We start from the raw sequence: 27,617 nt of genomic DNA on the forward strand, positions 1-27,617 counted from the left end.
CGACGTCACTGGGAAGAAGCGTGTGAATGGGGGAATTGAATGATTAACAGAAACAAATGAAAACAGAGCGAGGTGGTTTAAAGGAACAGAACGAGTGAGTGAGCAAGGACAGAAACCTCACAAATACGTTAGTTTAGCAATAGGTTAAAAGTGTTATTAGATAGATTTTACTTTTCGATTTGGTCAAGTCTATTTCGCGAGGGTGACCATTTTGGATATTTCTAACCATGGGAATTGTAGTTGTCTTGTGGCCATTTTGTAGCAGACTTCCACAGGTCTGGTTCTGTGTTGGAATTTTGGAAAACTACACTTCCTGTAAGGTTCTATGGGGTTCAAGGTTCAGAGTTCTGTATGAATTATTTCAATAACTGTTATTATTCGGGATAATAAGCCACAAAAGGTAAAGTTTTTGACAAATATTGAAAGGCAGTTTGTTTCTCTTCCCTATTGTTAACATGTAGGAACAATTAGATCTGAAATTAGTTTCAAAACGGTTGCATTGTGGGGAAAATAAAAAAAGTACAGTAGATTACAGTAGATTTGTCATACTAACTCGTTTGGCTGAGTTAGCGGGAGGGAAGTCGAGGGTGGTAATCTGCCGTTGTGGACAGCAACGCCTACAGGTCAGGTCTGAGCGCCTGCTCAGCGAAAGGCAGGAAATGGTGAAGGCAGTGTGACCTCCCACGCGTTACGCTTCACCAATGAGAGTCCTCGCTGCCAGGTGGAAAGAGAGCCACTGGCTGTCTCCACATGTGTCGGAGGAAGCATGTGGTGGACTTCAGGGTTCCCTTGTACCGACCAGTAGGAGGAACATGCGCACAACAACCAGGTAGGGGACGGGGGGGATTGGCATAACGACTAAATTGGGATGGGGAGAAAAAATTTAAAAAAATCAGGCGGAGAAAAAGAGGATAACAAAAAAAAATAAGATTACAGTAGATTTCATTATCTGTTCTTATGCACGCCTGGTGATACTAAATCCAAATAGAATTTTTTTTATCATTCTTTCCAAAAGAAAAGAGGCCTAAAAGCGTGACTAACGCTAATGGCACGCATACCAGAGGCTAACTGCCTACGAAAACAGGCACAGAGGCACTGAAAGAGGATTTCACCAATCTAATGAACACACTATACAAATATCAAGATGTATCCATCAGTGGACCAATTGCATGCTTTTGCAGAGGACAAGAAGCCTTCAGTCGACTCCTTCAGACATTAAGCACCCCCACAGCCCAAATGGAATGATACATTTTGTAATAAAAAAAAAAAAAAATTATTTAATTTAAAATATTATACTTTTATTTTAATTTTTTTGTTGGCCAATAGTCGATGTGCCGTCCCTCCTCCCTCTGTCTGACCCATGGCAACATATCATTTATTTTTATTTTTATTTTTTATTATCTGTGGCTTCTTTTCTACTTTGATATATCTTAACATTTAGGTACCTAAATGGTAAATGGACTATCACTTTCTGTAACTTGGGTTCTCCATCCCAGGAAGATGTACATGTCCAGGCTACTAAATAATGTTTTTTGATTTGTCAGCGGAAATAATCTGAAGCACGTTTGGGCCAAAAACATCTCAGATATTCTAATGGGACAACTTTATTAGCATGTCAGGCCTCGGTAGATCAGGTGTAAATCAGACGGATACGCTTTTTATGATTTTTTTTGGCAAGCAGAAATGTTTCTTGTTTGTCCAAGTAGATCCAGGCCCAAACTTGCCTTTGGCTTGTGCCTCTGATCACAGCTGTGATGTTATGTACTACAACACAGACCCTCTGTGTTTTATGGCTTAAATAGATACATTCTGTTTAGCAAACATTACCAATGTAAAGAAACCATTTACATTTACATTTAAAAAAAAAACTCATATCTACCTGTTGTTAGTCTTTGGATCAAGAGCTCAGTCAATCAACTACTAGAGAATGAAAGAAATCAGTCTCCAATCATATTTGTATTTTTGGTGGTGGGCAATCCATTTGTGTACTTTTTTCAATAAACTTTTAGCTTCTAATATTATACCACCCCTACATATTTGATCATTCAAGACACATCAGAGTAAATAACCTGTACTGTGGTTGATTTTGTGCCTCACTATAGTGTGTTGCAGTTGAAAACCACTGTAACGTCAATGCATGTTCTCATTCACCTATATAAAAGGAGAACATCCTATACAGTTAAAACCATATACAATGTAATTAGTGGACCATAAAATGGGGGACCCTGATGTAAACAAGACGAAAGTATTTCTCTGGTCTGCATCCCCTTAACAATTGTATGTATTGAGCTGTACTGTACTGGGGCAGGATTGTAAGAGGAATTAACATTCCTTGCCATACTGCGGAAGTCAAGATCTCGACACTCAGGATTTCCCAAAAGGAAATGACTCGGCAGAACTTTTAGTGTCCGTCTAACACCATCACCGCTGTGTGCAGAATCAAAGTGAGTGAGGAAACAAGTGAGAGTCCGTCAACCAAACAGTCAGAGTGAGGCAGATACGATTCAACAGCCCAATGAACAGAACAGACTAGAGGTAAGTAACAGAGAGAACTGTTATTATTATTATTACTATTTTGTCTTGGATTGCATAGATGAACTAATATGAAAGATTATAATGTTTTTGATGATGATGATGGTGATCACCACTATATTTTTTGTTATAATAATAGCTCTACATTCCGACCGCTATCACTAAGTGTCAGTAATGGGTCTCCCAGTCCCTTCGCTCTGCAGTGAACACAAAATTCCTGTAAATGTTCAGGTATCCTGTTCCCACTTCATCCAATCAGGAAAGAGAACTCCATGCAAAAAATGGTTTGAAGAAATAATAGCTAGTTTTAAGCAGATAATGTGCTTGAAACAAGTCAAATAAAGTGCCACTGCAGTAAGCAAAACTTGACTTGGCAAGATTTCTTGAAATAAGTACAAGTATCTAGGGTTCTTTCTTTACTGATTGGATAAAGTGGGAACGGGATACCAGAACATTTATTTTCTGTTTACTGCAGAGTGGAGGGACTGGGAGACCCATGTTACTGACCAAACACTCTATATCAGCGATGGCTGTTGGAATGTAGAGCTATTTAACAATAAAAAACATTAAAAAAAAATGTATTTACAGCACTTTGATAAAGTTATTGATGACTTTCAAAATGTTGACATTGTTGGGATCAGCGCAGGGTAACAGTGGTTCAGGAGGTAGAACGGTCATCTGTAAGGTTCCCAGTTCGATTCCCACTCCTCCCGGGCAGCGTGTCGATGTGTCCTTGAGCAAGACACTTAACCCCTAATTGCTTCCGATGTGTATAGGTTGGCACCTTGCATGGTTGTGTGTGAATGTGTGAGCGAATGGGTGAATGTGAGGAACAACATTTTAAAGTGCTTTGGATAAAAGAGATACAGTATAATAAGATACCATTTACAGCCCCAACATTCTCATAGAAGTTATTCAGCACTTGGACATAGTGCCACTTCTCACAGTGGTAATGGGGAAGCCTTATACAAAAGTTTATATGGAAACACTGACTCATCTTGTTCCAATAATTTGTAGTTTAACAGCCTTTTGGAACATAAACGATATATTCCTGTAGAAGATAATTATGACCAAAAAAAGCCTCATACTGTATGTTACAAAGGATCAGATTAAACCGAATATATATATTTATTTATTGATATATATTGCATAGTATTTGTATATCGTTTGATATCCCCTGTATATTCCTTGTACATATACACGGAATATCCCTTTAGCCCAGACCATAATATTTCATTCTCCTATTGGACAGCGGTCCACCGGCGCCAGGGACCGGCCTCCGGAGTCAGGTTCAAAGTCACCGTCAAGACGTGTCTGGACATGCCCGGCCTTGCCCAGGGATACGCGACAGAAATGAGATTGGAACTAGTTTGTTCACCGTGCGTATAAATACGGCGCAGGTGAATATAGAAGCTTCTTAGCCCCTTAGTATGTTACCCAATAAGTTGAAGCCTCACCCACGATACAACGTGCGGTGAAGTATGGCCTGTTTGGCCCCAGAATAGAGCATTGAGACCGCGTGCGAATTAATAACTGAATTGTCAGAGTTTGGCGCTATACCGTCGAGTGCGACATATTTCTATTAAGTCAATAATAGTCTATTTGTGTATAGTGTATCGTGCGGTTAAAGTTCTACAGTGACCAGCATCTCCAACGCTTCCTCGTATTAGCTAGAGTTCTTATCCAGGCTGGGCTGACCACATGGCGCTTTCACCCGAGGAGACCTAGACGAGAACCGTATGGACATGTACACTGGATTAATCTACCCGACGACTACATAGCCCTTTGCGGCTGGAATATATTTGCTTTGGTCCTGTGATTTATGGAGCGGATAATCGCCGACGCCTGCACGTGTTGGATTTACCCCGCGAGGAGTCAAGTCGAGTCGGCGCCTCAGAGAGCCTGAGGCCGACTAGCTTTCTTCACTGTGGAGCTACAGTCTACGGAGAACAGCTGTATTCGTCTGTGGATCAAGAGGCTATTGCACCGGCTCCTGTACCTGGAGTCTCCTTAGTCATCGTTGACCAGACGTTCTACTACCGACAGATCTTCTACCCCTGCTGGCTTACAACCAGGGGGACCCTTCCAGTATCTCCCGCTATATTACTAGTGTACCATAGATATAATTCCCTAAGATTCAGGTTGTATAATTACCTCCTGCGTAACCAGAGAATGGACATTCATTGTTGATTTGCCTACGCACATTCCTTTGCCTTACAAGTGCATTCAAAGAATAATGTAAAGTATAATATGTACCTTTTGCTCCATTAAATACTTGATTATACCTTTGTGTGGAACCGATTTCATTGTGGGAAGTGTTCATCATATTCATATATCGTGTACTGTATGGCCAGTAATTAAAGTACATAAAGCGGTAGTGGTTTAATGATACCATACTTATCAATACAGTCAGGGAATTGTACCCCTCAGTTACAATTGGTCCTTCGAGCCGGAGGGTAACTAGTGTAATATTAATATAGCGGTATTAATATTGACATGGCCTATGATGAACACTCCACAAAACGGTTCTCCTAAAGTAGATCGCCCGCAGCGTAGACGGCAGACACCTCAGTACTTAGAGGATTACGTTGCCAATATACTACCTAGCCTTCTACAGACGGTAAACGCGGAAAAAGTAGATAGTAAAATTATGTCCGACCCTATCGCCCAGGCTACCCCGCCAATAGAGGCCCTAGTGGGTTCTAACGTAACTGACCAAGCTCACGGTAGGGACCAGGAGGGACCTGACACGACTTTACCCCCCGCCAAGACCGAAGAAGTAGTCCCCGGAGAGCTCCAGGATAAAGACAGCTCTCCAGGGATGGAACTCTACCCGCTACAAGAAGAGGAGAGCACCCCGGAGATGGATCTCCAGGACTCGCCACAGGAGAACAGATCTCCAACGAGTACTGCCAGGAGCGGATCACCTCAACCAGCGAGGCGGACAAGATGCTGGCACAGGCATTCCTCGCCAGCCTAGCAGCCTCAACAGAGCGCGATCGACTCCAAGCACTGACGCTTAGTGAGCGCGAACATTCTTCCATGGAAAGAGAACGCCTTCAGGCGCAGCAACGGAGCGACGAAGGTCGTATATGTCTAGAGATTAGACGCCTTCAGACGGAAGAGAATATGGCAAGGGACCAGGCCGACGCCCAGCGCGCCGCTGCCGGTGCCCAAAGAGAAGCCGAGCGCGACCGATTACAAGCGCAGATAATGGAGCAGCTGATCGCCAGGGCGACACCCCCTCCCTCCGCACGGGGTTCCAGGGCCTCGTCAAGACACGGGTCAAGGGCACCCTCCCCTACCCGATCAAGCGACCCTGAGCCCGACCACCAGAGAGAGCCTATACCCCCCTCCGAACTCCTTCCTCGACCGGTCCACGCGAGGACCAGCTACAAGGAAGAAACGGTCTACACCGCGGAGAGGCTAAATAGACGACTACAGGATCTAGAGGACCTGCCAGAGGAAGAAGAAGAGGGAGAGGAGGAGAGTCAAGCCCGACAGCAGCACAGAACTCCACAGGACCAGGAGGTCCAGTACAGCCCAGGCTCTACCCCCGCGGCTCTGCGCTACAGACCCCCGACTCAATTCACGGGTGAGCTTGACGCACGACCAGCCCCGAGGAATAGCACCTGGATACGCGGGCCATGGTACCCAGCAGGTACCAGCCCACCAAGAGGCGTAAGAGGAGACTCGCCTAGGAGGCCTCTCTTCCAACGCTCACCGATGTGCCAGCCATCCATGGCATCATACATTGGCACACAGACGTTTCCGGACTTCACCCACGAGAACAGAGCACAGTACACCGAGCTACGAATGTGCTTAGAGACAATGATGTCCGATGTAGCTGACGAACCGTACAAGTATGCTATCCTACTGAAGCACCTCAAGGTGCCCCGAGCGCACAATATAGCGCTGGCCTATGCCACCTCTACTACCCCATACACAGCGGCTCTAGCAGCACTCGACCAAAGATATGGACGCATATGGGACTACGTAATACAAGAGATAAGGCATATTGACCGCCTACCCCCAGCCACAGACAATCGCTCACTAGATGACCTGTCTATCAAGGTACAATCCCTGGTAGGGATGCTGGGGGCGCAAAGAGAAAAGGGTATGCACGAACTGTACGCGAACTCTAATGTCGAGAGGATTTTAGAGAAGCTTCCGCCCGCCCGACAAGAGCGCTTCAGGCGGCAAAGAGACCACCGTGATCCTAACGGTCCCGAGCCATCCCTCCTAGACCTAGCCGACTTCCTGGCGAGAGAAGTCAACAGCCTACGGTTGGATACGTTCATGCGGAGCACCCCAAGCTCCAGAGAGGGACCTAGGAGAGCAAACGATGGCCGAAGATTGGTGACCGTCATGCACCAATCAGAATCAGTACCGAGCAGCAAGAACCACAGTACCCCCTCGATGAAAGAGAAGTGGAAGATGGTGTGCCCGTACTGCGAAAAGGAACACTGGTTGTCACAATGTGACACGTTCAAGAAGATGACCGCCGACGAGGCGAGTCAATGGATAAAGTCCAACCGACGCTGTTACCGATGTGCGCGCAGTCACATGGCAGCCGATTGCCGCTTAAAGAAGAGGTGTAGTCGGTGTGACGGAGCCCACCTAGATGTCCTACACGACAGTAACAGAAGAAAGCCTGCACCCTCAAGCAGCACAAAGGCAAGTGTTATGTACATTGACCCCGCCAGCAGCGGGGGCGCCCGAGTGCTCTTAAAGGTGGTCCGCGTAACACTGAGTTACCAAGACAAGGTCATGGACACTTACGCCGTCCTTGACGACGGGTCAGAGAAGACCCTTCTCCTTGCGTCCGCTGCGGCCCAGCTGGGGCTGCGGGGGAGCGAAAACCAGATGACGATTCGGACAATAAGAAGAGATCTAAAGACGATAAAGGGCGAGAATGTCTCCTTCACTATCGCAGCAAGCGGGCAGCCAGAGAGACGGTATAGGATTACTAATGCTTTCACCAGCCAAGAAATAGGCCTGTCGCAGTACACCTACCCCATCGCCAAGCTGATGGATAAATATGTGCACCTGCGTCAACTACCTATCCCGCTCATAGACGGTGCCACCCCGACCCTGCTGATAGGCTCCGACCATGCAGACCTCATAGTTCCGATAGACCGGGTCCACACAGGGCCCAGAGGCTGTCCTGCAGCAGTCGAGACCCGCCTAGGATGGACATTACAAGGCCCCCTCGCTAAGTCTCTTAACCGAACAGCAGCCACTAGCTGCCTCCACTCCAGAGTGACAGAAGAAGACACCACCCTCCTACAGCATGTCGAGAGGCTATGGACACTAGAGACAATGCCCTTTAAGAACGAAAAGAAAGACATTCGTTCCAAGGAAGACATTTACGCTATAGCCCTCCTCGAGCAAGGGACAAAGAGAGTCAAAGTCAACGGAGTGATGAGATACGCAACTCCACTCCTGAGGCGAGAGGGTATGCCCACCTTCCACGCCCCAAAAGAAGCGACGGAGCGGTATCTATTGAACACAGAGCGGCGCCTAGCCAGAGACCCCGCTCAGGAGACTGTGTACCGCGCTGAGATTAACAAGCTAATCACAGCGGGACACATAAAGAAAATTGACATTAAAGAGGCCGATCAGACGATCGAATCATGGTACGTGCCGCACCACAAAGTCCACCACAACGGCAAGGATCGTATTGTGTTCAACTGCAGCTACCAGATCGGATCACAAAATCTGAATAAAGAGCTCTTGCCCGGCCCAACACTCGGCCCCTCCCTACTAGGCGTGTTACTACGTTTCCGCCAGGACAAGGTGGCCATCAGCGGCGACATCAAAGGGATATTCCTGCAGGTGAGACTAGTGGAGGAGGACAAGCCCCTGCTGCGGTTCCTATGGAGAGAGAGGATCGGGGATGAGCAACCAGCCATCTATCAATGGGAAGTCCTCCCTTTCGGAACCACATGCAGCCCATGCTGTGCTACGTTTGCACTGCAAAAACACGTCGCAGAGGACCCAGCAGCTGATGAAGAGGTCCGACAAAGTGTAGGAAATAGTTTCTACGTGGACAACTGTCTGCAAAGCGTCTCGACGCCAGAAGAAGCCGAGGCCCTTCTACTCAAGCTCCGCGCCTCCCTGATCAAAGGCGGCTTTGATCTCAGGCAGTGGGCCAGCAGCGACCCGCAAGTATTGCGCAGCCTCTCCCCCGAGGACAAGGCAGCAAGCAGCGAGACCTGGATGGCGACCATCCCAGGAGAAGCCCAAGAAATGACATTGGGACTAGTCTGGCGCTTCAAAACAGACTCGCTCCATTATAAACACACACCCCTGACCAAGGAGCAGGGAAGGTCGACTGCACTACCGACCACCAGACGGAGTGTATACAGAACACTCGCCAGACAATATGACCCGTTGGGATGTATTCTACCTTACACCACCAGGGCAAAGATGATTGTAAGAGCGTTATGGGACAAGGACCAGGGCCGGGACGACCCCATACCCGAACACCTTGCATCCACATGGAGAGAGTGGGAGACGGAACTCAGCTCACTCCCAGGTGTCAACATACGCCGCAGCTACTTCCCACCCACAGTGAGGCCGGAGACGTGCCAGATGGACCTGCACGTCTTCAGCGACGCCTCCGAAGTAGCCTACGGTTCGGTGGCCTACTTGCGTGCCCGAGAGGAGGGAGGAGAAATACATACTGCTTTCATCCTGGCTCGCTCAAGAATAGCCCCACGAAAGCAACAATCTATCCCGCGTCTAGAGCTCTGCGCAGCCCTAGCAGGAGCGCAACTCGCCACGTTAATCCAACGTGAACTCACCATTCCGGTGCAAAGAACAATCTTGTGGTCAGACTCCACGACAGTACTCACATGGATCCGGTCTGATTCGTGCAGATACAAGGTCTTCGTGGGAGTCAGAGTCACAGAGATTCAAGATTTAACAGAAGTAGCGAGCTGGAGGTATGTGGACACAAAACACAACCCAGCTGACGTCATCACCCGGGGAATGTCCCTGGATGACCTCACCCGTCACAACCTATACAGTGACGGGCCAGAGTTCCTCAAGCTCCCGGAAGAAGAGTGGCCTACACCCACCCCACGGGAAGCGAGTAAAGAGGAGGCAGAAAACAAGAAATCTATGTTCTGTGGATTGAACACACTCGTCTCCACAGACCCCGACATAGACGATTGCCTCACCCTAGAGAGTGCGCAGCTAAAGACATTCCTGTGGCACCACCCAGAGGTTCAGCTCACTACTGACATTACTGCAGCTGACTACGAAGAAGCAGAACTTCTTCTACTACAACGAGCCCAGAGAGACTCGTTCCCCGATGAGCTAGACTGTCTACAGGGAGCAAAGCCCGTCCCATCAGACAGCAGACTGCTCCACCTAGCCCCCGAGAGCGACGCCCATGGTCTCATCAGAGTGGGTGGTCGTCTGCGGAGAGCTCCAGACTTACCGGATGACGTCAAGTACCCGATAGTCTTAAACAGCCGACACAAGGTCACAGAGCTGATCATAAAGAAATACGACGAGGATGTGCATCACGCCGGGGCAGAGAGAGTCTTCGCGGAGATCAGACGTCGTTATTGGATACTGCAAGGGAGAGAAGCAGTGCGGCGCTTCCAGCGAACCTGTCTAGACTGTCGTAAGTGGCGAGCGCAGCCCAGTATACCCCGGATGGCTGACCTACCTCCCTGTCGCCTCCGACTCGGCGACAAGCCTTTTCACTCCACCGGTATGGACTGTTTCGGCCCGCTGTATATAAAGAAAGGAAGAGGAACCGAGAAGCGGTGGGGTATTGTATTCAAATGCATGACCACCCGAGCGATGCATATAGAACTCCTTCCAACCATGAGCACAGACTCATTCCTTATGGCCTTCCGAAGATTCACATCGCGGAAAGGCAAACCGTCTATATTATTGTCTGATCACGGGACAAACTTCAAAGGCGGAGAAAGAGAGCTGAGAGAGAGCTTCCAAGCTATGGGCCCAGAACTTAAGACCCACCTCGCTCCATACCAGATTGACTTCCAGTTTAATCCCCCGAACGCACATCACTTCGGTGGAACTTGGGAACGAGAAGTACGTTCAATAAAGACAGCCCTGTACGCCGTGCTTGGGGCCCAGACCGTGGCGGAAGAAGTCCTAATGACAGTCCTCACGGAGATCGAGGGAGTATTGAACTCAAAGCCCCTCGGTTACGTCTCAAGTGATGTAGCAGATGTCGACCCAGTCACCCCCAACACACTCTTGATGGGGCGGCTGGACCCCGCGCTACCACAGACAATGTACAGGCCTGAAGAAGCGAACGGCCGAAGAATGTGGAGGTACAGTCAAGTATTGGCTGACAAGTTTTGGAACAGCTTCCTACTCCACTACCTACCGTCTCTACAGACCCGCCAGAAATGGGTGAAAGAGAGAGACAATTTGACAGAAGGAACAGTCGTCATGATTATCGACCAGTCACTACCCCGAGCTATGTGGCCGGCTGGCCGCGTAAGCAAAGTGATCACCGGTGCCGACGGAAAGGTCAGAGCAGCCGAAGTGCTCGTCCAAGGGCGGATCTACACCCGACCCGTGGCGAGGCTAATAGAACTGCCAAGGCTCCCCGATACTATCGATGACGACCATGACCCCATGACTTTGTGAACTGACCGACCCCTCACAACAGACATTGAGTAGTGGACAGTGCGGTTAATCTGTCTCTGCTTAGCTAATTAGGTGGGACTAATTAGGGGGCGGCTGTTACAAAGGATCAGATTAAACCGAATATATATATTTATTTATTGATATATATTGCATAGTATTTGTATATCGTTTGATATCCCCTGTATATTCCTTGTACATATACACGGAATATCCCTTTAGCCCAGACCATAATATTTCATTCTCCTATTGGACAGCGGTCCACCGGCGCCAGGGACCGGCCTCCGGAGTCAGGTTCAAAGTCACCGTCAAGACGTGTCTGGACATGCCCGGCCTTGCCCAGGGATACGCGACAGAAATGAGATTGGAACTAGTTTGTTCACCGTGCGTATAAATACGGCGCAGGTGAATATAGAAGCTTCTTAGCCCCTTAGTATGTTACCCAATAAGTTGAAGCCTCACCCACGATACAACATGCGGTGAAGTATGGCCTGTTTGGCCCCAGAATAGAGCATTGAGACCGCGTGCGAATTAATAACTGAATTGTCAGAGTTTGGCGCTATACCGTCGAGTGCGACATATTTCTATTAAGTCAATAATAGTCTATTTGTGTATAGTGTATCGTGCGGTTAAAGTTCTACAGTGACCAGCATCTCCAACGCTTCCTCGTATTAGCTAGAGTTCTTATCCAGGCTGGGCTGACCACATGGCGCTTTCACCCGAGGAGACCTAGACGAGAACCGTATGGACATGTACACTGGATTAATCTACCCGACGACTACATAGCCCTTTGCGGCTGGAATATATTTGCTTTGGTCCTGTGATTTATGGAGCGGATAATCGCCGACGCCTGCACGTGTTGGATTTACCCCGCGAGGAGTCAAGTCGAGTCGGCGCCTCAGAGAGCCTGAGGCCGACTAGCTTTCTTCACTGTGGAGCTACAGTCTACGGAGAACAGCTGTATTTGTCTGTGGATCAAGAGGCTATTGCACCGGCTCCTGTACCTGGAGTCTCCTTAGTCATCGTTGACCAGACGTTCTACTACCGACAGATCTTCTACCCCTGCTGGCTTACAACCAGGGGGACCCTTCCAGTATCTCCCGCTATATTACTAGTGTACCATAGATATAATTCCCTAAGATTCAGTTTGTATAATTACCTCCTGCGTAACCAGAGAATGGACATTCATTGTTGATTTGCCTACGCACATTCCTTTGCCTTACAAGTGCATTCAAAGAATAATGTAAAGTATAATATGTACCTTTTGCTCCATTAAATACTTGATTATACCTTTGTGTGGAACCGATTTCATTGTGGGAAGTGTTCATCATATTCATATATCGTGTACTGTATGGCCAGTAATTAAAGTACATAAAGCGGTAGTGGTTTAATGATACCATACTTATCAATACAGTCAGGGAATTGTGCCCCTCAGTTACACTGTAAGACATTTCATATTACAAAGAGCACAGGGCACAGGGAACATCAAACAAATAAGGACACCCCACAACCACAGTAGATTTCAAATGGAAGTCTGCATCTACAGTATTACCGTGTTATGAGACAGTAGGCACTAAACATGTGTGACAGCGCAAGTGGTATTCCTGGGCTTTGTTCATCCTTGGCAAGTATACTTTTCTCATAACTTTTGCTGCCAAACCTCAATCAAGCCCTGAGGCCATGCTAGTGAGAGTGTTTTAACTGGGTTAGAATGACATTTCTATCCACTTGGTTTTGGCAGTGATGGATCTACTCCCTTGACACCAATGTACTGGGGCTGGTGACACAGTTTCCAACTTCATAGAGGTGTAATTGGAAAATGGTATTTGACCTATAGGTCGTGTACCATAAGCCCCCTTTCAAAATGGTCATCAAGAAGTTTTGAGTTTCTTACAGTCGGCGGCTTGCTTGACATAACAACGCAATACAAAACATTGACTGCAGACTCAGGAAGCTGTGTAGTAAACTTGGAATGGCACAGAAGGGTGACCTTTGACCCCACCTTCCACTTCCCTTGAAGTCCTTTAATAATAAACACGATCCTTCCTGTTATTCAGAGACGGGGTACAGAGCATGGCGGGAGCTGCAGCTTACACACATGAGGAAAAGGAAGGAAGTAGATTTACTGGAAAAACGAAATCAATCAATTAGAATACACTGCCAAGTGATTTGGGGACGTGTCTCAATCAATCTCAAATAATGGCCTATTATACTCCTCTCACGATGGGTCAAAGTTTGTTTCCTGGCTTTCTTTTCTGTTCCTGTGAACAAATCATCGACCACAGCTACCTGTACTAAACGATACAGCAGTTTTCTGTGTACCTGCGCGATGCCATCAAACAGTCTAGCGGTGCCTGTGTTTCTTTTCTCTTAGCAGTGTGAGATGACTGACTTGGCTGGCTGGCCTTTGGCGGTCACCCAACACAAACTTCCGCTGATGGGTGTTGTTTTGTCCGGCTAGACCAGCGTTCAGCACAGTGTTCTGACAGGGGGGTGGGGGACAAGCCCTGCTGGCAGCTGCTGTGGGTGTAAAATGAAGTGGCGAAAGTGGGGAGTGAAAAAGGCTAGATTACTTTTTCAGACTCACTTTGAAGCTGGTGAGAGGAATCGTACCTAGAGGGAGCTCAGTTTTCTTTTCCTTTTCAGTACAGGATATGAGTCTCTCGTGTTTTCGAGATTTATGTTTCCTTGGAAAGTTTCACTTTTATATGTAGAACAATAGTTCTAATTCCAGAATGTGTACTTTGGCAGGTACTGTCCATACAAAATGCCCACACAAAGTGTCAAAGTATCACACACACACACACACACGCACGCACACAGGCACGCACGCACGCATGCACGCATTATTTGGTTGCACAAATTATATTACATAAACAGGGAATCAAATGTATCGGGGCCAAGCAGCACTGAACACTTAAGGGTACACATAGCACCTCCTTCTCCACGTGGCTAAGCTGCCAATAATAGCTGAGACAGAGCAATATTTGGCAATTTGTTTGATAAACTTGTACAGCATAGTTAATGGACAACACTTCTCTCTCCGGAGAAATAGTCTTTATGGGGTTAAATAGTCTTCGGCCATGGGGTCAAATAGTATTCAGTTGTGGGGTCAAATAGTCTTCAGTCTTGGGGTCAAATAGTCTTCAGTCATGGAGTCAAAGAGGTGTGAGAGCATTGATGGAAAAGCCATTTTGTAATCAGTGAAACAGCATGTGTCACAGTGCCATTATGTCCTGTGTGTCTCTAATGGACAGGGCTATCATTTCTGAAGGGTAATGCTTTCATAGGGGACATCAATGGATGGTAACGATCTGACCGCCATGCACTTTCTTAGAGGCAGTACTTTGTTAAATAGCATTTTGGATCATGGCATTATAAGACACTTGCGAATGGAGAGCCGATTAAAGGAAATGTCATATTCTCAGTAACCAAGAGCAAAATAAGGTTTTGTTTGTTTGTTTTTTAAACGGTTAATAATTAGGGGTGGAACGGTACGCATTAGAACCGTACACCATTCGGTACGACCTCCACGGTTCGGCGCATGTGTGTATTGTTTGGTTATTGGGATGCAGAGGCAGTAACTTAGGTCGAAAAGTACCGTGCGGAAAAAAATCAAATCTACGAATTCCAATCTGGCTTCAGAACATCCCACTCCACTGACACATGCCTTCTCTAATGAACGACCACATCAAACAAGAGGTGGACACGGGCAAATACTGCAGCATGGTCATGCTGTACCTACAAAAGGCCTTCGACACTGTCAAAAACTCCATTCTGATTGACAAGCTAAAAGCAATTGGTTTTGATAGTCTATCAGTGAGCTGGATGCAACCCTACCTGGAGGGGAGAGAACAGATGGTGGAGGTAAACGGTACTCTACCCCCCCCCCCCTCCCAGTGAGCTGTGGTGTTCCACAAGGAAGCTTACTAGGACTGCTACTGTTCCTAATTTATGCAAATGACATGTCATCAGCTTGTGACTGCAACTTGTACTTGTTCGCGGACGACTCAGCCCTGCTGGTCTCTGACAAGAACAAGTTACAGGTTGAAAAAACCCTCAGCTCAGAACTCGGCAGAATCTGCACCTGGCTCGCTGATAACAAACTATCATTACACCTGGGTAAAACAGAGTCCATTCTCTTTGGATCAAATAAAAAACTCAGCAAGACCGACGGCTTCTCAGTTACAGTGGGTGACAATATTGTCACAAGGAAAGATGAAATTATATACCTGGGTTCCCTCCTAGAGGCAAATCTTTCCTGTGACAAAATGGCATCCAATGTAATCAAAAGAGTCAACCAACGAACTAGATTCTTGTACCGGATCTCCTCTCTGGTAAACAAGAATACCCTGAAGACTCTGGCAGGAGCACTCATTCAAGGGTACTACGACTATGCTTGCACCTCATGGTACCAAAGCACCTCAAAGGCGTTAAAAACAAGATTACAAACATCACAAAACAAACTGGTCAGACTACTACTTGACCTTACTCCTAAAACCCACCTCACCCCTGCCCACTTTGACTACCTAGGATGGCTCAGAGTAGACGACAGAGTACAGCAACTTGCAATGGGCCTGGTCTACAAGATACACTATACCACACAGATACCCATGTACATGTCGAAATACTTCCCAAAGGTCAGTGAATACCACGCCCACAACACCAGAGGGAGTTCCACAAATCATGTGCAACCCAGATTCTGCACAAACAAGGGACTAAACACATTTCGCAATTATGCCACAACAATGTGGAACGCCCTACCCACAGCCCTAAAAAAATTTGAATCCCTACCCACATTCAAAACCGCTCTTAAAGAGCACCTACGGGAGGCTGCAATTCGAAACTGGCCACCGTAATGTCCCCCCCTAATAGACAGTCTCCTCCCCACTGTATGTATATATTTTCTCCCACCCACCCCCTCCTAGTGTACAGTCTCCACCCCATCATGTATATATTTTCTGTTAGGATCTCTTGGTAACAGTACTGTATATTTGCATATCGTATATATGTCACAAATGTAACAGTACTATATACCTGTATGCAGGGCCGCCTGGGAGAAATGCGAGGCCCTGTGCGAGATTTAAACGTCAATATACAGTGTTATCGCTGCACAGACCCGGCAATGCCCCTGACCCTCCACCAGAGCAAGGCCAGAGAGAGAGAGAGAGAGAGAGAGAGAGAGAGAGACACATTGGAAAGAAACAACCCAAAACCAGAGCAAATTGAAATGCTATTTGGCCCTAAACAGAGAGTACACAGTGGCAGAATACCTGAGCACTGTGACTGACCCAATACTAAGAAGATCCTTGACTAGGTACAGACTCAGCGAGCACAGCCTAGCCATCGAGAAAGGCCGCCATAGGCAGACCTGGCTCCCAAGCGAAGACAGACCCACTGCACACAAGATGAGGTGGAAACCGAGCTCCACTTCTTAACAACCTGCCCACTATACCAAGACATACTTCCCACAAATTGCAAACACCCAAAGAGACTTTGAAAACATCGACAATAACTCAAAACTCCCATACCTACTGGGAGAAATACAAGAATGTGAAATAAAGCCCATTTGAATTGAAGAGAGAGAGATAGATAGAGCATGTCTGTGTGTGTTAGAAAGAGAGAGAGAGAGAGAGAGAGCATGTCTGTTTGTGTGTGTGTGTTAGAGAGAGAGCATGTATATGTGTGTTAGAAAGAGAGAGAAATATAGAGAGAGAGAGAGCATGTCATTTTGTGTGTTAGAGAGAGATATAGAGCATGTCTGTGTGTGTTAGAAAGAGAGAGAGAGAGAGAGAGAGAGAGCATGCGTGTTTGTGTGTTAGAGAGAGAGAGCATGTCTGTGTGTGTGTGTTAGAGAGAGAGCATGTATGAGAGAGATAAGCAAAGATGAGCCCCTGAAGGATATTCAACTTTTAATGGAAGAACAAAACAGAAGGAAAAGATAACTTCACAAAGGCAACATGAATATACATAGATCCAAAAGGACAAAGATCAACACTTAAATCCAAAGAGAAAAGGGTCTATACCAGAGAAAACAAAGTAGCAAGGAGCCAATGGCATCAGCTAAATAGGCTAACTGCAAATAGAGTAGCCAGGTATTGACACCAGGCCACACATCGTTAGCTACTACAACAGCTAGCCGGCCCGCTTTGGCTCAATATAACATTAGCTACAACAGCTAGCCGGCCCGTTTGGCTCTTTCTCTCTCCACGGCTATATCCACGGCGGGAATAGAATAAAGTGCATTAAAAACTCACCAAACGTCCAAGAGGATGGAGACAACCGCATGGAGTTGACGAAGTTCATCTGCCGAATGACCGTCCTCTTCATCTTGGCATAACAATGCTGCACGCGCTCTCTCTAGGTTAGCTAACGCTAGTTAGCCTTTAGCTAAGCTAGCTACTAGCCGACATCATCATGGCTATCCCGACTGAACCACACGTTAGCACTCGATATTATAATGTAGCTAAAGCTAACTAGCTGTCCCTGCCTTTAGCTAAGCCGACATGGCTAGCCTGACTGAACTGTCTAACATGCAACAACTTTCATCTTCAGTCCATCTGCCGAATGACCGTCCTCTTCATCTTGGCTGGCATAACTAAGCATAACCTCCAAAGCTGCACGCGCGAAATCGTCAAACGCAGCTGACGCACGCCGGCGTACACATGATGTAACCCCTCCCTTCGTTGAAACCAATAGTATGTCTGCTGCAGAGCCCCAGAGCTCCAATAGTGAGTATGTCTGCTGCAGAGCCGCAGAGCCAGAAACAAGTCAGACACATTCTACAAACGTGTCTAATGTGAAATATATAAGCATATAAGCAAAACTAGATTTTAGGTCTGTGATGAAAAAGGGCCTCGCGGGAAGGGGGGCCTCGCAAAAAGGCCCTGTGCGACCGCACTGCTCGCACACCCCCTGAGGCGGCCCTGCCTGTATGTCATGTACTGTATGTCCCTATGCCATAAATGTCATGATGTCATGTATGTTGTGTATGTCATAAATGTCACTATGAATTGAAAATGGGAAACAAGACAAACGTCTTTCTCTGGTCTGCATCCCCTTAACAATTGTGTGTATTGAGCCATACTGTATTGTACCAATTCTGCAATCTGTTAAATAAAGTTTTCATTCATTCATTCATTCATTCATTCATTCATTCATTCATTCATTCATTCATAGCTGCGAGCTAAGCTACTCCCTAACGTTAGCTCGCGGAGCTAACGTTAGCCGTGAGCTAACCGTGGAAACGCTCACAGCGAAGTGATTCCACGACACCAGTTCCATTAGTGGGGAAGGGGGGGTATATTGTCGAGGCATGACAACAGAGGTTCAAAGATAACTTCACATTTATTGGCTGTTGGTTTATATTATATCATCAGGGCTTCTCCAGGTTCCAACTCTGTGTTACTGTTGACTATTCATTTCCTCGTGTGACGTCACTTCAAATACGGCTACTAAGACGCTCAAAAAGCTAAAGCGAGTCCAGTCGATTAAGGTACCATGCAGTGAAAAGCGGCATAAGAGAATACTTCATAATGTTTCATGCAATTAAAAAGTAAATATATATTTAGTACACATGATTTATTTATTTTAAATAACAGTGACTTTTCCTTTTTGATAAGAAAGTCTAGTGCTGGTTGAGCATATGCATAATTTATGTTGATGGCCTTTGTCTAATGTGGCCACAAAAATAGAAAGGTTTAATTTTTACAAATGTTGCCTATATTTTTCAGTCAGTTCGGTCTTTGTGTGCCAAACATTATTTAAGGCAAACCGCTGTAAAAAAAATTTTTTACCAAATAAATGAGAAGCATGTTTAAATCAGCAATGCCTACCCTCTTGCTGTACCAAAATATCTCCTAGCTCTAACCGGTCACTGTCAAAATAATGTGCCTGATATCAAACTGCCTCATTCTTTCAGTTTTTGCATGACTACGTTATTGAGAATAACTGAAAAGTTGGATTATTTTTAGGCTATATATCTTATGCTGATGTATGGTATTTTTGGAGTGTTAAATAATTTTTTTTTAAATAACGTATACCGAACCTAACCGAAAACGTGACACCAAAACCGTGATACGAACCGGACCGTGGATTTTGTGAACCGTTCTACCCCTATATAATAATAATAATATTAATAATAATAATGTTTTTTTTTTTTTTTTTTTAATTTTTTTTATTATTGCAAAACAAAACTTATTAAAAGTCAGTACTCAACACACAATGTATAATGAAACTTTCAGTAAAGGTGGTTAAAATATATGCAAGTACAGAAACAGGATAAAACAAAAATAGTCAATAATAACATTTTAACCGTATACCGTGTATATCCAGCGAAGTTACAATTATATAAATGTTAGTATATAATATACCCCGAATACCTATTTTCTAAAACCCTACACACATATGCTCCAGCTCAAATCCCCCCCTCCCGGACCCCCTCTTGGATAGTACCTCTATTATCCCTCACTCCTAACCAGACATCACCATTATAGGCTAGCTTTTATTCTCTCCACCACTTCTAACCACATTAACATTTTGGATTCATTGAGCCCTAGAATTCTTGCTGTTGATATTTCTTGATATATCACATCAAGATATGTAAGAAACCACACTTTCCGGCACATTTTTTCCGGTTGAAACCAACGTGATGCAATCAGTTTTTTAGCTACTGTGATACCCGATAAAACCAATCTTTTTAGTTGTGGGTTCACTGCAAACTCAAAAACATCATTCAATAGCAATACCGCGGGGTGTACAGGTATATTCCAAAATACGAGTATTGATAATTGTTGGGACACATCTTCCCAGAATGCCTTAACTGGTGGGCAGTCCCAATACATGTGCATAAATGTTCCTTCGTCCCCATTTGTACATTGGGAGCATTTGGAGTTTTGTATAAGCCCCATTTTGCACAGCCTTATAGGAGTCAAGTATGTCCTGTGAATATAGTTCAGATTGATTTGTTGATGATCCGGGTTCCTTGATGTAAGTCGGACATTTGCCCAGGCTCCTTGCCAATCAAAGTCATTTTCCAGGTCTGGTATATCCCTCCTCCAGACATTGTCTAGTTGAAGGGTTTCGTACGAGGACGTTAGTAATTGTGAATAAAAACCTGATACAAAACCTCCCAATGTATTTCTGTCATAGAAAAATTTGTGGTATCTGTGGTGTTCAATTGGTATGTGTAATGGAACACCGTGAGATCTCATACAAAGTTTTAACTGTATGTAAAAAAGCCATGTGGACTCGGTGAGGTTAAACTTTATGCATATTTCGACATAACTACAGAGGCCCTTGTTATTAAAAATATCCCCTAATGAGTGTATGCCTCTTTCTTCCCATACAGGGAATCTTATAGGTCGTTTTCCCATTAAGAGAGCATTGTTATTGAATATGGGAGTGTGATTATGCCATACTTGATTGTTAGGAAATTTCCTTTGAGTTTCCCGCCATGTCCTGATTGCATGGGTTATTATTGGGCCAAATTCTCGCTCACAATGCTTGATTGAAAGTTTAGTGTATGCTATGTCTTTCAATCTCTGTGGGGCTACTATGTTTTCTTCTAATTCTCTCCAAGATACCAAAGCCTCGGGGTCAAACCATATCTTCTTCAATGGTCTTAATGTGAAGGCATTAAAATATTGTAAAAAATCTGGGACTGCCATGCCACCGTCTGCTTTACTTCTCTGTGCGGTGGATCTTTTTATGCGAGGCGGTTTGTTATTCCAAATAAATTTGTATGTGGAGGTTTGTAATCTTTTCCAGTAGCCCTCTGGAGGAGGTAACGGAAGCATTGAGCTGAAGAAATTGATTCTTGGTAATACATCCATCTTAACTATTGATACCCTTGCCTGTACTGAGTTTTTAAGTTTTGCCCACCTGTCCAGGTCGTCCTTGATTTTGTTCTGTATTTTTGTGTAATTGTGCTTCACCGTTTGTCTTATGGTGGGGAATATTTCCACTCCCAAGCATCTGAAATGTTTTACCATCGGTATCGCACCTGGGAGGGTTATACCTTTTTTTGCAGGGGTGTTAAGTGGAAGGAAAGCCGACTTCGGCCAATTTATCTTAAATCCCGATAGATCACCAAAGTTCTCAATCAACTTGAGCAGATGAGGCAATGTGGTGTTGGGGTTTTGCATGAACAATATTACGTCGTCCGCATATAAACTAATTTTTTGTTGTGTGCCCTTGATTACGATTGGTTCTATGGATTGGGATTGTCTTATATATTGTGCTAAAGGCTCTAATGATAAATTGAATAGTCCGGGACTAAGAGGGCAACCCTGTCTGGCAGAGCGTGATACCGGAAAGATTTTGGAGATGATTGTGCCTGTTGTAATCATGGCCGATGGGTCCTTGTATAGTACTTTAATCATATCAATGAAACCTTTTCCTAACCCCATCCTTTCCAATACTGCCCATAGAAACGACCATTCCAACCTGTCAAATGCTTTCATAGCATCCAGGGATAGTATCGCCTTAGGTGTGATGTCCTCTTTGTCTGTATCTAGTACGTGCAGTATTCGCCTTATGTTATCATTGATCAGGCGACCTTTTATGAAGCCTGTTTGGTCCGTATGAACTAAAGACGTCATATGCTTTTGCAATCTGATGGCTAATATCTTAGAGTACAGTTTGACATCGGTTCCGAGGAGGCTTAAAGGACGGTAACTACCGCATTCAGTGGGGTCTTTGTCTTTTTTGTGAAGAACTGAAATGAGTGCGGTATTTTGGTGTTCGATGAAGCTTCCCTCTTTGACTGAGTATAAGATCATATTTAGTAATAAGGGTCCAAATATGTCCCAGCAAGAAATGTACATTTCTGATGGGATACCGTCAATTCCCGGAGCTTTGCCGTTTTTCATTCCGGATATGGCCTTCTTGAGTTCTTCTAATGTGATCGGTACTTCTAACTGTTTAGCGTCTTCATCTGTAAGTTTAGGGAGAGTAATTTGATTAAGATATGTGTCTAATTTGTCCTGATCAAAGGTCGTTTCTGAGTTATATAAATCGGAGTAGAATTCTTTGAATGTATCGTTTATTATTTTGGGTTCTGTTACTAGAGCTTGTTGTTTCCTAATGGCAGTTATATCTGCAAATTTTGCATTAATTCTTAGTCGCATGGCTAATAGGTGACTAGGTTTAGAACCTTGGAAGTACTGCTGTTGTCTAGTGCTGCGTATTTGCAATTCCGATTTTTGTCTGTACATTGCTTTGATCTCGGTCTTTAGAATGTTAACTTGGTTATCTAGTCTAGTAGAGTTGTTGTATTTTAAAGAATTAAAAAGCGTTGAGTAAAGCGTTTCCTTTTCAGACAGTTTTGTGTTTTGATTTTTGCGCAATATGGAGGTAAATCTATCCGAGAAATCCTTGATCATACTCTTTACCGACATCCATAATATTCTGGGATCTTGCACCGAGTTAGTATTAACTTGTAGGAATACTGTGAGAGCTTCTTTAATTTGTGTAATGAATTCCTTGTTGTTAAGCAGCATCGAATTAAAACGCCATCTTGGGGCCCGGGTAGATAATGTACCAAATGTTGCTTTCAGGATTAAGTAGCAGTGATCTGATAGCGCATTGGGTGTCATTTCCACTTCGTATTTATCAAATATTCTCGGGGATGCAAAGACGTAATCAATTCTGGATAGTGTGTTGTGTCTCGCCGAACGACAGGAGTACTTGCGGGTCATGGGGTTAAGTGAACGCCATAAATCAGTTACTCCTGTTGATTTCGACCAATCTTTTAATGCTTTAGATGAATTCTTTTGTTCGCTGGAGAAGGAAAGGTAAGTTTTGTCCATCCTTGGGTTCCAAATGGCATTAAAATCCGCACCTATTATGTATGAGTACTCGGGATGGTTTAACATTTCTCCTGTTAGTGAAGTGAAGAAACCCACTTCGTACAAATTCGGGGCATATACCGCTGCCAATGCAATTTTCCTGTTATTGTGTATAATCCTAGCTATAGTTATGCGCCCCTCAGCATCCGACCATACCCCTTTCAATTCGATATTTAATTTGCGTCTGACGACTATGGCTACCCCTCTAGTTCTCGTAGCAAAAGAAGAGTGACCAATATTATGGTATATGTTATCCGCTAACGTATTTATGTCTCCCTCTAAAATGTGCGTTTCGCTTAATAGTGCCACGTCCACATGTTCTTTTTTCATCAGTGTAAGCACGCTTTTGCGCTTGTGTTGTTTGTTTATCCCACCGGTGTTCCATACCATTATATTCAAACTAGCCATAGTCTATGCATGTTTTCGTGTAGTTTTTGGTAATGTTTCTGGAGTATGAAGCCACAATAGATGCACATCCAATTAATGAGGTCCCGTTGAGAGCTGAGCTTACAAACATATATATATACAAATAAAAATCCCCTATTTTCCCCTCTCCCAGAAAGTCGAACATGCCTGTGTTCCAAGAACACATCCTCCGCGATTGACTTTCTCCCATGGTCCACCGGATTGCCCAACCTGAGCATTGTAATCCTAATTTTCCTATGCTCATTGCCATAGGATCTAACATTTCCATTCTATTGCAATAGAATGTCGCTTTTGGTCTTGCACCTTCCCTTACTGTAATGAAGTATTGTGATAATTAACCTAAAGATAAAAATAAAAAATAAAATAAAAAGAGAATAAACCTTTATCGACATATTCCTTTGAACCCTCCACCAACGTGTGAGGGAAAAAAAAAGGAAAAGATTGTAGATCAGTATTGACACTTAATGTGAAGAACATTGGAAAAGAATAATGTAAGTTACAATATATTTAAAAAATATATAGTAATATTGACACCTTAATGTGAAGAACATTGGAAAAGAACAATGTAAGTTAAATTATGTTTAAAAAATATAGGGTGATGAGAAGAAAAAATTTAATAAAATAAAAATCAATGGAAAGATATAGATAAGGAATAAGAGATAAATAATTATCAACGTGGAGAAGCCACTAGAACCGATTTAACTGATTAGATAAGATAGAAAAGCAGCGCCTTTTAGCGCTTCAATGTGCCTTTAATGGAGTGATTACTTAAATTGTTAGAATAACCTTGCTGTGCCCATACGTTTATGTGTGGATAATTTTAAAGTATTATTAAGGGCTGATTGCACTTCATTTAATTTATATATGCTATGTGTATGCACACCGAATGTTATTGTTAGAGTTGTATGCTTCGTTGTCATGGTGCCTTATATTCTAGAAGGTTGTAGAATATACTAGTGCCTAGACTACTTTACTTCGTTGTCATGGTGCCTTATATTCTAGAAGGTTGTAGAATATACTAGTGCCTAGACTATTTTACATTCCAGAATGATCTAAGAGACCCAGGGCATTTGAGCGATAAACCCAGAATATTCCAGATAGATCTTTTTGTATTGATATTTATTTGACCCCTCAGAGACCAGAGACTGAAATTATAATGTATTATGAATCGTATTATACACAGTAAACATTGTTATAGACGACTTGCATATCGTTTGCTACTTGATGAACACAGCAATGTTATTCCAACACTGGTGGAATGACCTCATTGATGAACACAATAAAGTCATTCCTACACTGGTATATATTTAGGGAGAGGCTTAACTGGTTCCGGCATTTCCGTCATGCTTTGGGTTATTTGCTGCATTTTGAATCAGGAAATCCTCAGCATAAAAGGGTGTAACTGGACCTGACCTGCGGCCGTTATTGTCCAAGAATGATAACAGCGCCGGATATGCTAGCCTTGGCTTGTGGCCGGCTGTGTACAGCTTTTGCATCACAACTTTGTATGGTTGACGTCGGATGATGGCCTCTCTGCTCAAATCTTCGTAGATAAATATTGGTTTATCACCATACTTCAGCATCCCACGTTGGTTGCGAGCATATTTGATGATTTCATCCCTTGTTGTAGTTTTCCGTAGAGTGACAACGATGACTCTCGGCCCGTTGATATTTTGCCCCTGGGAACCAATTCTGTAAACTTGTTCCACTTCTGGCACTTTGTTTGGGTCGGAGTTATTCAAAATCGTTGATAACACGTTTGGAAAGATGATGTCATCGCAGTTCACTGATTCATCAAGCCCCACAATGCGGATGTTATTCCGCCTGTGGTAACGATGGGTTTCTAGTTGCCTCTCCATCACTTCGTTTTTAAGCAATTTTATTTCCCTCCGGTATTCATCTTTAACTTTTTCCATCTCTTCTCCCATCGCTGTCATGATACCTTCGTTCGCCTTGACTGCTTTTGTGTTTTCTGTCACCGAAATCTCCACTGTCGTGATTCGCACGGACAGCAAAGTGACTGCTCTCATAACCTCTTCGAATTTAGTATCGATGTGTTCAGCGTGTGCGACCAACTGTTCTTCTACGTGTGCTTTGAAAGCGATCATCTGTTCTTTTATCAGGGTAGTCAGAGAGTTGAAGTCGGGCTGTGCAACTGAACTGCTTGTGTCAGTTGATGTTGTTGGAGCAGTGAGGGATCCGATGGATGATTGTGCTATTATCTTCTCAAAATCGCCTGCTTTTTCCTTCACGGTACTTTTTTCTGATGTTCCTGCTATGTTGTCATCTGTTGTCTCCATCTCGGGGCCAGTTGTCCTTGGTCCCTGTGTATTCTCCTCTATATTCCCCGCGCCGGGGCTCACCAACGGATCTGCCACAGCGTCGCCTGTCATTGTCTTTGACCGAGTTTCAATCTGCGCCGTTGGCTTTGCCGTATCTTGTTTCTTTCCCGTCTTTTCCCCACCCCTAACCATGTTGTCTTTTGATATAGTTAGTAGAAGGTCTTATCAATACATACGATGTGGTCTAGTCTCTTTTGGTATTGTCCAAATAAGGTTTTTAAACGAAATTAACGATAACGGGAGCGGAGCTATAACCAATTGCGTGCGCTACATATTGCAGCTTAACCGGAAGTCATAATAATAATGTTTTTTACTTGCAATTTCCTGTGCTTATACAGCTGTACAGAATGGCTTGATGACCCTTCGAGATTAAGTGAAAATAAATGAAAGAAACATGCACCTGCTTTCGGATAATCTTCCCTGAATTCTCAGCCTCCTCTGTACTTATTGCTGTGAAAATCAAGTTGTTCCTTCTTTCCTTCCTTCCCTGCTTGATCGCTTCGATCCTTTAATTTTTTCCAGATCTGTGTGAGTCTGCTTGTACAACTTAGACACAGTTACACAGAGAGAAGCACATGCCTGGACATGCACTCGTACACTCTCCCTCTCTCATCACTGACAGTTTAATGTCCCCACGGGCCCGCCTGTAAACAAAAGCATAAATCACATAGACCTCTCATCAGATGCCTGACGGAAAATTCATGGTCCACGGCTCCACTAAATCATTGTGGATGAGCGCCTAGGGGATGAGAGAAGGAGCCAATACACTGTCCATGAATTACCATCAGCTGTGAGGTCAGTATTATATGTCTAAACATGGTCAATTCAAATCCATTCATCGAATTAACCTCATCTCAAGCCCCGCCCTCTTTTCTCGACCTTCCAATCGCAACAGTTGCAGTCTGAGGGAAGCAACAGTTGTGATTGGAGGCCTCTGGTGCTCAGGCTCTCTGACATCCCTCATGGACAGCAGTCCTCCTCAGTTTTGTTTGCTGTACATGAGGGAGGTCAGAGAGCGTGAGCACCAGGGGCCTCAGGAGCTTTGTACATGCCAGGGTTCGCACAAGGTCCTTGAAGTGCTTGATTTTTGAAAAATATTTAAGTCAAGGCCTGGAATTCCTTGAAAACAGCCCATTTTTGAACAAGGTGCTTAAAAAGTCCTTGAAATTTAAATCAACCATTCACATTGAAGGTTTTGTTCATCCATGATAAAAAAAATTCTGAATCAAGAAATATAACCAGTTTTATTTAAAGTGTAACCAATTGTCGGAAATTTGTTTTAAAAACAGCATTTAAAAGTGAATAGTATCTTTTTAAATGCCCATTTAACACTTTGGGTGCCGGGAACCGTCTTTAGACGTCATTCCCGGCCATGCTCAAGTTGCCGGAGGACGCTTTACGTCGTCCTTATATCAATATTTCAAAAATCTGCGATCGGATTCATATGTCCCCTCCGCTGGCCTGAGATCCACCAGCAGGACCCACTGAGCTCTCTGGCGGTTCAGGAGCGCCATCTGGTGGCCGATCGGCGCAATCGCTTAAACAGGATGTGCCATAGAGGTTGTGCTAGACGTCCGTATTGCTTCCGGCCACTCGGTACATGTCCCGGGACTCTGGCTCGTCACGCTACATAGCGATCGATTGCCAATAACTCGATAAACAACATGATTTGGACGTATATACCATTATACAAGCTGGAGATGGACTGGGTAAATCGCCATCCCATAATGATAGAATTTCTACTCTACGATGATCGCCCAACGGCGCGCGGAGACTGGGGTGAGTTTGAGCGTGTAACGTTACCGTCTTCGATACTAACTGCTATTAT

The 27,617-nt window shown here is 44.6% G+C and overlaps 1 protein-coding gene across 1 annotated transcript in view; it reads left to right on the top strand.

Moving 5' to 3' along the window:
• The first annotated feature begins 2,423 nt into the window (after positions 1-2,423).
• Positions 2,424-27,617, top strand: part of LOC311232044 (uncharacterized protein) — a 102,026-nt gene continuing 76,832 nt past the window's right edge. Inside the window, exon 1 of the mRNA XM_084318711.1 lies at positions 2,424-2,535. The gene's annotated coding sequence lies outside the window, so the exon portion shown is untranslated. The remainder of the gene's footprint in view (positions 2,536-27,617) is intronic.

Source organism: Notolepis coatsorum, assembly GCF_963971535.1.
Source record: "Notolepis coatsorum genome assembly, chromosome: 7".
NCBI lineage: Eukaryota > Metazoa > Chordata > Actinopteri > Aulopiformes > Paralepididae > Notolepis > Notolepis coatsorum.